The sequence below is a fragment of the Dasypus novemcinctus genome, chromosome 5 (genome assembly GCF_030445035.2).
Source record: "Dasypus novemcinctus isolate mDasNov1 chromosome 5, mDasNov1.1.hap2, whole genome shotgun sequence".
In the NCBI taxonomy this organism is placed as follows: Eukaryota; Metazoa; Chordata; class Mammalia; order Cingulata; family Dasypodidae; genus Dasypus; species Dasypus novemcinctus.
Genome location: NC_080677.1, coordinates 29,515,898 through 29,529,417, shown reverse-complemented (window position 1 = coordinate 29,529,417; position 13,520 = coordinate 29,515,898). Strand labels below are relative to the sequence as shown.

Sequence of the window (13,520 nt, the reverse complement as noted above, 5' to 3'; positions counted from 1 at the left end):
CGGTGGCCCGGGTCCACATTGGCCAGGTCATCGTGTCCATCCGCACCAAGCTGCAGAACAAGGAGCACATGATTGAGGCGCTGCACAGGGCCAAGTTCAAGTTCCCTGGCCGCCAGAAAATCCACATCTCCAAGAAGTGGGGCTTCACCAAGTTCAATGCTGACGAATTCGAAGACATGGTGGCCGAGAAGTGCCTCATCCCAGATGGCTGTGGGGTGAAATACATCCCCAACTGTGGCCCCTTGGACAAGTGGCACGCCCTGCACTCATGAGGGCTTTGCTAGCACTGCCCTCGCCCAACCCGTGCACTCCAATAAATGACAACAAATGCTCAAAACAAAACAAAACAAAAAAATATGCAGAGACAAGAGAAAATACTGTATCTACGAAGTGAGAACAATCATAGTAGAAGAAAGTGCTCTTGGAAATTATAAAAATGAGAGCCAAATTTCAAGTACGACCCCCAAGAAAAATTCAACAAAAGGAAAATAAGAAAGAAGATATTAAAATTAGAGTAACAATCTAGGAAGTCTGTATCATAAGACTAAATTTGGCTACATAAAACAGAAAACCTAAAACAATAATAGCTTAAATGGATAAGGGTTTATTCTCTCATAAATGAAGGTAGGCAAACTAACATTGGTATGGCAGCTCCAGTGAGACTTCTATCTTTTTGCTCTATCTTCTTCACTATGTGGCTTCTATCCTCAAATTCACATTAAGGTCCTAGATCACTGCTGGAGCTCTAACCATCATATCTTCACTCTAGCATCCTGAAAGAGCATGCTAGGAAAAGAAGAGAAGGTACTCCTCCCAGTTAAGTTAGCTCCAAAAGCAGCCTTCCAAGAAATCTATACAACACTTACATCTCATTGGCTAGAACTTAATCACTTGATCCCCACCTAGCTGCAAGAAGTGTGGGAAATGCAATCTTTTATCTGGTATTCTATCACACCTAACCACTAAAGATTTTTCTACTAAGGAAGAAGAGGAGGGTGTAAAAAATAGACTTAGAGGGAAGTGGATGTGGCTCAAGCGATAAGGCCTCTGCCTACCATATGGGAGGACACAGGTTCGATCCCTGGGGCTTCCTGGTGAAAAGGAAGAAGAGAAAGCCTGCCTGCATGGCAAGCCAGTGCCCGTGTGGTGAGCCGAGTGCCCACATAGCAAACCGAGTGCTCGTGTGAATGCCCACGTGAAAAGCCGAGTGCCCACGCGGTGCGCCTGTGCCCATGCAAGTGAGTCACGCAGCAAAATGATGATGCAATAAAAGAGAGACAAAGGGTAGAGTCAAGGTGAAGCACAGCAGAGACCAGGAACTGAGGTGGCACAATTGACAGGGAACCTCTCTCTCCGTATCAGAGGTTCCCAGGGTCAAATCCTGGTGAATCCTAGAGGAGAAAGACAAGAAGACAAAAAGAGAAATAGATATAGAAGATCACACAGTAAATGGACATAGACAACAAAAACAGCAGGGTGGGGAGGGGGAGAGGAAGAAAAATAAATAAATAAATGCCCTTAAAAAAAATAGAGAAAAAGTATCTTCGGATATTGAAATCTGAAAGTAGATGTAGGCAAGTAGCAGTCTTTGTTCCAGTGTCCAATTTATGATTAAAGGAGGTCTACAAAAGATGAATGAACAGGGAAAATGGGCAGGAGGAAATTACTCAGAATTAATACAAGGATATTATATTTCCAGGTTGATGGACTGTCAAGTAGCAAGAATAATAAATGAGAAAGGATCCTCCCAAGGCCCATCCTTAGGAGACTTCAGATTACTGTAAGTAAAAGAGAAGACCAAACAAAGGAGCAGAGATGAGCATGGCCATGGGTGTCTCCACCACACCACGGAAGCAGGAAGTCAGGGCAGCTGTGCCTTCCACATTCTGAGGAAAATAATTTTCATCCTAGAGTCCCATGCCTGGCAAAATAACAATCAAGTATGAGGAAAGTCTCAACTAATAAAGTCTCTTCTTGGTTACTTGAGAAGAAACTAAGAAAGATAGAAGTATGGAATCCAGAGGACAGGACAGTCAACACAGGAGGAAGGAGAGGAAATTCCCAGCAAGCAGCTGGTCAGCAGCCCAGAAGTAGCCACCCCATGGACTAGGAAAACAGAATGGATTTATTATCTGAAATTTGTATTAAGAAGCTGCAGGAGGGTGTAAGAAACCTTAGCAAGAGGTACAAAGAAAAGTAAACAAATAAAATATAAAGCAGTTACAAGAGCTAAATCCTCATCTACCATAATAGGAAGTTAGAAGATAATATCTAAAATAGATTAACGGAGGAATAGCAGTTTATGGATGTGATTTAAAATATGGACACATATAACAAATGAAAGAGCTAGAATAGTGGAGAGCGGTTGCCTCTGCAGAAGACGAAGGGGGGACTAAAGCAAGAAAATTTTTTCTTTTATATAAGCCTTTCAGCACTATTTTATAATTATTTGCATGATCACTTTGATATTAAAAATCACCAATTGCTTAATATGAAAACAAATAACCATTTGCTCTTCCTTTACTAAATTGTCCATACCACTTCAGTGGTGCCTTTCACTGAAATTAGAGAAATAAAATGTTAAATGAAATACAATCAATTAATCTAGATTAATCTCACCTTTATTAAGAATTCAATATCTCTATCACCTGATCCTGTGGATTCTAGAAATCAAGCTTTTTATGATCAAGGCTTATCTATCTCAATCTCACCACCTACAGGAAATGCCATTTTATATTAGGAAAGCGGACACGTGAGTATGTGCACACACACTCATGACCTTTCTGCCTGGGTTTCACTGATTCAGTCTGAAGGTGTTAGAACAAAAGAGCCACAGGAATGGTTTACCAAGTACCAGTCTGTTAAATTTCTGGGCGCTTAGAAATCCAGGTTCCCTGCTGTTGAAAAAAGCCAAAATGCATTGATGAGATAAATTGTAGAGAGAAAGAATCTGTCAAACTGAAATCAGGGAAGGAGACAGCTAACATAACATCTCGCCTGAGATAAGTATTATTTGAAAACTCACAGTGCAAGTTTGCCACTAAGAAATCCTGCTCCTCAAAGAAGCATTTAACTGGATCGACAAAGACAAGAAAAACGTGGGTGTACCGTGTTATCGTCCATGTGCCAAAGTACCCAAACCTTCCCTTCCGTTCCCTCTCCATGAAAGAGGTTTTGATTAAAGAGGCACAGGAAGCTTTTCTATCCTATTAGATAGAAACTGGAGAAGTTAATGGGCCTTTACAGTGTGTACCACAGAGGTGACAAAAACAAGAACCACATCAATCTCTTCTTGCTTCCCCTGGCAGGGGGAGAAGCATCAGCCTGTGTTCCAGGCTGTCCCCAAGCAGCAGAAAGGACAGGGAAGGTTCAATTCTGCCGTAACTGAGTTCCACACCTCTCCTCTCTGTGCTCACTTCTGATTCAACCTGAATGAAATGTCATTTCATTTCACAGATGCGGATTTTCCATTCATTAATGAGTGCCAGCCCTCAGTCTCTCTCCAAATAAACACCGCATTTTGAAATCAAGGTGCCCTCGAGAGTGATGTCATTCTCAGGGTGACATGAGCTTCGGACTCCAGGCCCCTCCATTCTTACCACTGGACAAGGAAAAATGCTCATGATGCATTGCTAAGTGAAAGGAGCAGGACATGGATGTGTGCACATGCTACCTGTGTGCATGTTTCAGAGAAATAGATCAAAATATTGTCTGTGGTTGTCTGTGTTAATAGAATTATGGGTGATTTTTCAGTGTTCTTCTTTGTAATTTTCTGTATCTTCCAAAATCTCTACAGGGAGCCAAGGACCATGATAAAACTTTTATCATTAAAAGCAAAACAATACAAACCTTGGAAAAAAAATTCTTTTTTCTATTTAGAGCAAAAGAAAGCACATCCTGTTCCTGCCTCGGGAGAGAGGGAGAAGCGGTAGGAGGGAGCTTGAGATGGAGCCGTAGCTGTTAACGGCCTTCTGGTTGCCCAAGGCCGTGAGAGCCCTGCAGTCCTGGTTTCAGAGACAGGCTCGGGTGGTGGCTAAGGGCAGAGGCCAGGGGGTGAGACTCAGGGTGTTACCCTGAGAATGAAACAAACTGATGCACCTGGGGCCCTTAGCACTGCGCCTGGCACACACTGGGAAGTGTTTAATGAATGTTAACGATTATTCATATTGCTCAGCGATTTTGGTCTCCCCTTGCCCCTCCAGTTCCCCTCCTCTGGACCCAAGGCAATGAGCAATTACTTTTATCCTAGAGGAGCTCCCAAGAATATTTTCCATCTGTGCAGGTCTGCTACATTCTAATGCATCATTGGGATGTGTGGGGATTTACTGGGAGTTACATTTTGAAACTGCTGTCCATTTTTCTGGACTGGATCACCTAGCCTTTGGCCTTCTAAACTCATCTCCAAGCTGGGGTTTCATTCTTCAGCAACGTTTTCCCAACATCATTCCGTCCTCCCTCTTCACTAAGTGTTTCCTGACTATTTCACTTGAATAGCCAAGAAGGATAAACGCTTTAAGCTGATTAAGATGGACCTTGGTTTATGATCATCTCTTTCCAAGGATTTTCAAGACAGAGTCTTTTATTCCTACTATGATACAGAGAACTGACAGGCAATACCATCAGGAATGCATGCTAGTTTTTCCCCAACACAATATCCCTCTTCAACCTTACATTATCTCAGAGCAAGAAATACCAGGCTTAAAGCAAATATACCAACCTTTCTAATGACCACAGTTAATTTTATGTTTGAACTTGTTATATTTAGTTGTCCCTCTTACAAGTACAAAGTAAAGATTTGGAAAAAAGGAAGACAGATTTCTTTTTTTTGAGAATTGACTGATTGAGGCCTGCTATGTCACCTGGTTGACCGGGCTTTCAAACAGAGGCGCTGTCACTCTCCTTTGTTGCCAGTAAGTGGCAACTTAATACCATGTCCCACACCACCATTGTTATCACTTTAACCTACAGAAGTCCAAGACTTGCAGGAAATTCCATTTTGGAGGATCCTTGTAAACGGCATGACTCCTTTTAGGGCAGGGGTATGTACCCTTTTTTGTTCTATGGACCCCTTTGCCAGTCAGATGAAAACCACCGACCCTTACTAAGTCCATAATATACTGTGTATTACTTAATAAATATATCACACCCGCACCAACATGTCCCTACAAGAATAATTTCAATTCAAGCTCTCGGGCCCCTTGTTAAGAACCCCTGGTTTAGGGAGTAGGAGCACAGAAAGCCCCAAATGGCAGGTAATAAAAAAGTGCATCTATTTAGCCTTGGGCTACTTTTCCTTTTACCATTTGAAATGTGAGTAGCTGTTGTTCAGAAGTTTGAGCCACTTTAAACAAACTAACAAAGCTGCAAAGAAGACATCTGACTCAAGAATTGTTGCAAAAGCATCTTTCTCATTCTACCCTTCTGTTCCAAACTGCTCCCTGATTTCACACCACGTGGGTGTGGTTGGAGTCCTTCCTCAGCCAGAGAGAAACCCAGCGCTCACTTTAACCAAATTGTCACTTTGAAGCTGTGGTCTTTCTGGTGGAGAATTTTCCATGGGCAGGTGAGGAAAAGGGGGCTAGATACTTTCTTTTTTTGTTAATTAATCAAATCATTTATCAAGTGCCCTCTTACTCCGTGACCCTTTAGGTGCTGGGTGTGGTAGTCCTGGGATAATGACACCACTTCTGTCCTTAGGCTGTATCCTAATAACCAATGAGCTGTGACATCATGCTGTAAGAGCTAAAGCACAAATAGGAACAAGTGTGTGAAATAGTCACAAGAGGGACCGCTGATCTACCTTGGTCAGAAAGCCTTCCCAGAGTAGGCAGGCTTTGATATTAAAAGAAGGGAAGGATTCTCCAAAAAATGAGGAGAAAGTCCTTTCTAGGCAAGAAAACTTGGTGAAAGCCCAGTGAGGAGAGCGTATGGTGAATCCAAGGGGTAGCTGAAGGGTAGTATAATATGGATGGGGTTGGTGAGGCTAAGGTGCAGCAGCAGATCTCGGAGGGCTTCAGAGGCAGTACTGAGTCATTTAGACTCCATCCCGAGGGCAAAAGAGAGCCATGAAAGGATTCTAAGCAGGCGACTCAGATGAGAGAATTCCCAAGTTACACACTGCTGCAGAGCAGAGAACAGCTGGGAGGGACTAGAACACGGGAGCCAGAGGCACCAGCCTGGAGACCTGGCAATAGACCAGGCCTGAACGAAAGCAGTGGGAATAGGGGAAGACATGGGCAAGGAGGAGTTTGGAGGCAGAAGACCCAAGGTTTTGTGCTGGATCCAATGGGACGGTGGAAGTCAGGGAGAAGAGTAGGATGACCCAGGTCTCAGCTTAAGAGAATCGAGGTTTTGGGAAGTGTCCATGCCATGATCAGAAACAAGTAAACAAAGAGGGGGACAAACTCCATTTGAAAGCCTCCGACATCATGTGTCTTCCAGAACAGAGGTTGCATGGGAGCACAGTTGAGCTGAGACACTCATGAGTCATTCATCTGGTCATATGTTCAACCTGTGTGTCTGGGCCAGGCCCGTGCTGGGCACTGCAATGATGACGCCCTGTGGCCTGCTGGGAAGATAGCGGGATTGGTTCCCATGCACAACTCTGCCACTTAGCAGCTCTGGGACTTTCACAAGCCAATTTACTGTTGAGCTTCCATTTCATCATCTCAAATATGGTGAGCGAATCCTCAGCTTGTTGGGATGATCGTTATGACAACACAGGGAAAGCCCTTGGTAAATTGTAAATTGCTGTAATCTGAATGATAATTTCCACAAAGAAGCTGAAAGTAGAGTTTGCCTTGTGTATAACAGACCACATTGGCTACAGAAGAGCAAAGAAAAGCCAGGTGAAGCAAATCAGTCTTCTTAGACGTGAGATGGGTCAGCAGAGAAGAAAGGAGGGAACCAAAGAATACCACTACCTCTTCTTCCTGCAGTGCACTGGCTGTACCTTTACCCTCAAGGTAAAGGAGGTGACCTGTTTATAGACAGAGAGAGATGTACTGGAATAGCAAAAGGGAGGGAGTAAAGTTGAAGACAGTTATCGGTGACCGTTATCTCAAATAATAGCTTTCTTTTAGTTGGCGTTTCCAGTGAATGCAGGTTAATTTTAAAATATGGTACAGGAAAACAGAGTTCCTTACATTTCTGTTTCTGCTAATAAGCCAAGGCCTTTCAATAATTTCATAGAATTCACTTCTTTGTATTCTGATAAAGACTCCACAAGGCAGGGCAGAAATTATTACACGCATTTTGTAGATAAAAGAAATAAGATTTTGAGGGTCTATAAGCTATTGAAGTAGACAAAATCACACAGCTGGTTAGTAACAGCTTGAACCCAAGTCTTTTTGTCTCCAAGAAAGACCAAAGCTTTTTAATACTGTTTTATGCAATTTACTTAGAAGAATCAAGGGATTTGAAAACTTTATAAGATATTGTTCAACAAATTCCTTTTATTTCTCAAAGAACAGGTCTTAAGAAGTTATTTGCCACACAAATTCTTTGCTCTAACTCCCTCGCTTTCCTGAGTTTTGAAACCTCTTTCTCTACTGGTGCTTTTCTCTTAACCCACAAGCAAGTTTGGGTTTCCATCTTTCCTTGACTCTCCCCGCCCTGGTAGATATGGCCCTACCTCTCTCCTCCCCTTCTTGATAAAAAAACAGTACACACTTGAAGTGTAGTCTACACTCCCTCAGTTCCTTTTCACATCTCAACCCACTAACGTCAGACTTGTGGGTGTCCTGCGGCATTGAACTTGCAAAACAAGGGTAAGGGATAACATCCCATTGTTACAGTTTTGGCTTTTGGATGTGATCTCCCTGAAGTATGACACCGTTGGCCACTTCTCCTCTCCGCGTGGCATCTGTGACCCCACTTCCCCGGCTCCTCTCCTCTCCTTCTCTTTTCCATTCAGTAAAAGCCTATGTTCAACCGGGACTGGGCCTGGGTCTTTCTCTCTTCTTTCTCAACAAGTGATGCAGTGGGTTTCGACCTTTTTGTATTTGCAGCACATTTTGGAACAGCTTGATTTCTGGAGGCAGGGTCATGGATTAAATTCATTCATAGATATTGAACTATCCCCTTGTTCTCCCTTCAGGTTGCTGTTTGAAGAACTGCCTGCTGTCTGTTTGCTGTCTCTTATGTCTATACTCACAAAGTCAAGTTTCTCAACCATCCCAGGAAACCTGCACGATTACCACAGCCCAGCCAGAGCTAAGTGATGGAGTGCCAGGCCCTTAGCCCTTACAGCGAGAAGGAGCTCCTCCCTGCAGGAGTCTAGAGAAGGTCCTGTCTGCTAACCACCCGACAGGCAAACCCCACTTTAGTTGTGAGCTTGTAGCTCACTAGAGAGAAGCCTTCTTACAGAGGGTGGCAACTACTGCCCTACCATCCCCTCCAAGGTTTTATTTTGTTTTAAATGCTGATAATTCTCAAAACTATACTCATAAGCACTTACCCAAGAGACATAAAAACATTTATCCACATAAAGACTGGTACACAAATATTCAAAGCTACTTGATTTGTAACATCCCCAGGCTGGAAGTAACCCAAACGTCTGCTGTTAGGTGAATGGATAAACAAACACTGGAGTATCCATCAAATGAAAATTACTCAGCTTGGAACAAACTATAAATAATGACATGGATGAATCTCAAATACTTTTGCTGAGCAAAAGAAGCCAGACACAAGGATACATAATATATGATTATACATATATGGACACTAGAAAAGACAAAACCAATCTCCGTAACAAATCCAATCTGCGGTTGCCTAATGCTTGGGGTAGGGATGGACTGCAAAGGGCACAAGGGAACTTGTGGGAGATGGAAATAGTCTACACCTTGATGAGAGTGGTAGTTACATAAGAGTATACATTTGTCAACATTCGCTAAACTATGCACTCAAAATGACTGCAATTTGTTATATGCAAATTATCCCTCAATAGAGCTGATATTACAAGTTAGAAAAAAACTACGTAGACTCTCAAACCTATAGCTCAGGGCTCCTACACTCATTTGTTCGTTTCTTCCATAACTCAACAATTATGCGTTAAGCACCTATTATATGCTGGTCTGTGCTATGAGCTAATTTATACAATGGTAAAAAAAAACCAGACGGGGTTTCTGAGGTCATTGGTACCATGGCCTTATCTGGGGGGCAGATGTTAATCAAATCATCAAACACATAGTGTCAATACAACTACAGTTAACTCTACAAAGACCAGTATGTGAGGGTATGAGAGTTTGTAACAGGAGAAGTTGACTTAGTCAAGATCCAGATAAGTGACGGAATTTAGTTAAGATCTAAAGGAGAAAGACGAAGAGTTAACTCTGAATGGGTGTGTACGTAGGAAGTGGGTGTGTATATAGGAAGGAAAAATGGAAAATCCTGGGTAAAAGGCCTGTACAAGGATCTACAAGAAGGCCAATGCACACCCAGCAGAGTTAATCATTTCTTCTCCTTTATCACCTCTCCACCTAGGGCAAACTTTTCTATTACACTGAATTTCAATATTCTATATGCATGCAAGCTTCTATATGCAGCTAAGCAGTCAGCTCCATGCAAGCTGGCTGTGAATTCATCTTTACATCCCCAGCACCAGTGCAGTCTTACCATAAATAGCTGATCTACAAATATTTGTAGAGTTGAACTAAATACATGTATAAAGCATTTAAGATTTCTATAGTGCCTTTGTCCCAAAAAGTTGAAAAAGTTATAGAACAAATATGAATATATCTTTACAAGTAGAATATGTGAAGGTGAACTATTGTAGGCATTTGCTTGGTGAGCAGTGGGAGAAGGAGAGGTTTTTGCCCATAACCTGGTCACTGAATTAGTTAGGAATACATTTGGCTGTAAGGTATAAAAAAAAAAAATCTCAGTGGCTTAAACAAACAGGGGTTATTTTTCCAACATGACAAAAAGTCCAAAGGGGCAGTTGCAAGCTTTGGCTCAAGCACCCAGTAATCCCACTACTCTGTTTTCCACCCTGTCATCCTAAATATATTGGCCTTTTGGCATCAGATTTATTGTCTCTTGGTTGCAAGCTCCTCATTCCTGCAGCACGAAGCATCTCGGTTGAGTTCAAGGCATGAAGAGCGGTAAAGGCAAGCAGAGAGCCAGCAAAGTTTTCTCGGAAGCTACCCACCTGATTCCCTCCTACAACTCATTAGCCAGAACAGACTCCCCTAGCTGCAAGAGAGGCTTGGAAATCAGGAATGGGATTGTCATGATAGTCTTGGACCAATCATGATCCTGCTATCTGTTGACAGGGAAGAAAGGGGAAATAGCTTTGCTATTGGGAAGGTGATTCACAGTGTCTACCACTGATCAGATATCCCCCGGTGCCTCCCTGCAGTTATATACTTCCTGGTGGAGCTAGATGGGAGCAAATCCTTCTTTAATGTCAGCAGAAACAAGAAGCCACTATCAGAGACAGTTCACATGAACATGAGACATTGGGCACCTGACTTAAGGCCCTTTGAAGCTTTCAGCTCCTAATGTCCCCACTCTCTAAATACTTTCTTCACTCACCACCTCCCCATCCCTTTCAACCAAATCAGTTCAGCTCATCCCTTAAGATAAATAACAGCCATTCCATCCAACTTGCTCATTTTGGGGCCATTCAGCAGAAGACTTGATGGGAACAGTGTGGGCCTGTGGAAAAAGTCTTCTCTGCTTACTAATTTATTTTCTTCCTTTTTGTTTTAGAATGCTCTTAGTTATGCGTTTAATGAGCGCAAACATCAGGAGTCCAAAGAAGGAGTCTAGATAATATGTCAGGAGTTTTTTTTTTTTAGTAGCAATCACCCATGCAAAAATGGTTTATGGATTTTAAGTTGGAGCATGTTTTTTTCAGGTTTCATGCCCAGGATCATTTACTGTGATTCTAAAGGAGGAAAGGACAGTTGGAGGACCTCAAGACAAACAGGTGGAAAGCACATATTTCATTGGCTTCCTCTGGCTACACATACACCCCTCTTCACCTAAATCAAAACAGAAAAGCATATTCTTGACAACAGAGGAGTGAAAGTAATCATGAGTAAATTATTAATGCTCGCTATAAACATAAGCCTACACATTGCCAGGCTATAACCATGAGTAATTAAGAAACCAGCCAAGGGCTCCTTAGGAACTTCCTTGAGAGCAGCTAGTACAGAATTCAGATGTGGAGGTAGGCTGCAATTCACGTGAGAGCCTCGGGACGGGCGTTAACTGCTCCCTCACCTGTGTTCCCACACACTTGATACCAGCCTCCCAGGGGAGCACCAAGCACAGGTCTCTCCCACACTCCAGGCCAGTCATTCCTTTAGAGTTGGAGACCCTCTAGAGTTAGAGGTTTTCCTTTAGCAGTTGGAGACCAGCACACCCCAAGGGCCCTGCAGAAACTGAAAGAAACGTCCCACCACAGATAGAAGGGTCCTTGAGGATCCCCATAGCCACTCTACTGGCAGGAATGAGGGTGCGGAAATTGTCACCAGACAATCACTGGCCTCAGGCACGAACGTTCTGCATCCCCAAGGGACGGAACATTAAGTGTGACAGAGGGGTACTAGCCACAGCAAGTTCTGTGGCTCCTCACACATACTTGCATTTTCAAGTGGCTTTGGCCCCCCTGGGACAATCTACCTCCACAGGGAACCCCTTCATCCGGATAATTCATTCCCACCCTTCAGTTGGCCCCTTAAATCACAAATTCCTCCAGGAAGTCGTCCCTGATTTCCCCCGAAGTTTAAATTAAGTGCCTCTTCTAAGCCTCTGCCCACTCTTCTCGGTTTCTTGGCCATTGATCCGTTTTCCTTTCTAGACATTTGTCTGCGCGAGGGCAAGAGGCAGTATCTTGTTTTCTTTTGAGTCTCCATTGCTGCTGACACCTCCTGGAGCATAGCAAGGGCTCCCAAAACTGTGGAGTAAATTGATGAAAAAATCAAGTGTCCAAGGGCGGGCCGTGCTGGGAAATGATATCGCACCACCCCTCCTATCTAGGGAACTCCAGCCTTAGGCCCCACTCTCCCCGCAGCACAGACTTGGGACTCTGTCCCTGGGAGGCGCACCCTGCGGCTTGGTCCCGCCTCCAGGTTTCCAGAGCGACCCCGCCCGCGCGAGCCGCGTCCCTGCGCGCCGGGCGGCGGCGGCGGCCCCCGAGCAGGAGCCGCCGGAGCAGGTGGGGGCGGCGGCCCCGCCTCCGAGTCCCGACAGCACTGGAGCTGGCGACCGGGGAGCGAGCGGGGCGCACGAGCGCAGCACCCAGCGCAGCTCGGCCGCGGAGGCGCCGCGTCGAGCACGGGCGCTGCGGGCCGGAGCCCGGAGCCGAGAGGCGGCGGCGGCGGGGACGTCGGCCGAAGCGCGGGTCCTGCCGGGCCCCCACTCGCGGGCTCGGCGGGTTGCAGCACGGCCAAGTGCAGGTAGCGCCTCCGCGCGCGGGTCCCGGTCGCTGCAAACGGGCGGGGGTGCAGAGCGAGCGGCGGTTGCGGCGGCCTCTCGGGCCTGGCCCGCAGCGGAGTGGCCGAGGGTGGGGAAGGGTGCTGCGTGCCTGTCCGCGCCCGGGGGTCCCCCAGCTCGGGCTGTGGCCCCCGCACCCGGGCGCAGGATCGTAGCGCTGCGCCTTCCTAGCGCCCGCCACTGGCTCCCCGCCGCGCGGCGCTACCCGGACCCGGCAGCCACCGGACCGCGGGGAAAACGAGGTTGCTGGGGACTTCCCGGGACCTGACCCTCCAGTGAACGGCCCCTGGCACCAAGGCCTCCGCGGCCGGCCTGGTCCTTCTCGAGGCTTTCCCTTTTGCTTTCCTCGCTTCACCCCCAAAACAAAAGGCGGGGTCTCGCTGAGGAGGGGTTTGTTGCGGGGAGAGCTGGGGCGCGGGGTAAAGGAGAGCTAGAAAATGGAAGAGGTGGAAGTGGCTTTGGGGATACTGGAAGCCACCCCCAGAGCTGGGAAGGGACTTGCCCAAGGTCACACAGCTGGGCTCAGAGCCAACATCTCCGGCTTCCTCGCAGTGCTCTTCTCCCAGCCCTTGAGGTTAGGGTTCAGGGTGTGCATCGGCAAGTTAAATCTGGCCACTAAGGCGCTTTAGACTCCTTTGGAGAATCAGGGAGAAGGTGGCAGAGCCTACCTGCGCGCGCCCCCCAGCCCCCCTCCCCCGGGAATGGAGGGGAAAGCAGTGTTGGTGGAGGGGGCACAGGGTTGCTCCGACATCGAGCCCACCCGGTTGCCGTGGGCAGGCACACACTGGCTTGCAGGCACAGCTCCTTCCGCGGGAGGCGTGCCAGCCGCGTGGGTGTGCCCGCCGCGCGCCGCGGGAGCGGGGGCGGCGTGGGCCGAGTGTGCGCTGCTCGCCGGGAAGAAGTTCTGCCGCGGAGAGGCCGCGAGAGCTGTTCCCCGCGCGGCGCGCCTGGACCAACCGGCAGCATCCCTGGCACTCGCGACTCTCTTCCTTTGGAAGGAAAGTTAGACTTGTAGCAGGAAGTTGGGCTGTCATTTTACTTCTCTGTGCCGCGGTGTCCTTGGCGCTAAGAGAAGA

The 13,520-nt window shown here is 46.2% G+C and overlaps 1 protein-coding gene across 2 annotated transcripts in view; it reads left to right on the top strand.

Annotated features, from left to right (window-relative positions):
* Positions 1–12,205: 12,205 nt before the first annotated feature.
* WIPF3 (WAS/WASL interacting protein family member 3) overlaps positions 12,206–13,520 on the top strand; it is a 104,720-nt gene continuing 103,405 nt past the window's right edge. For both annotated transcript variants that reach the window (XM_058296833.2, XM_058296834.2), the window contains exon 1: positions 12,206–12,407. The gene's annotated coding sequence lies outside the window, so the exon portion shown is untranslated. The remainder of the gene's footprint in view (positions 12,408–13,520) is intronic.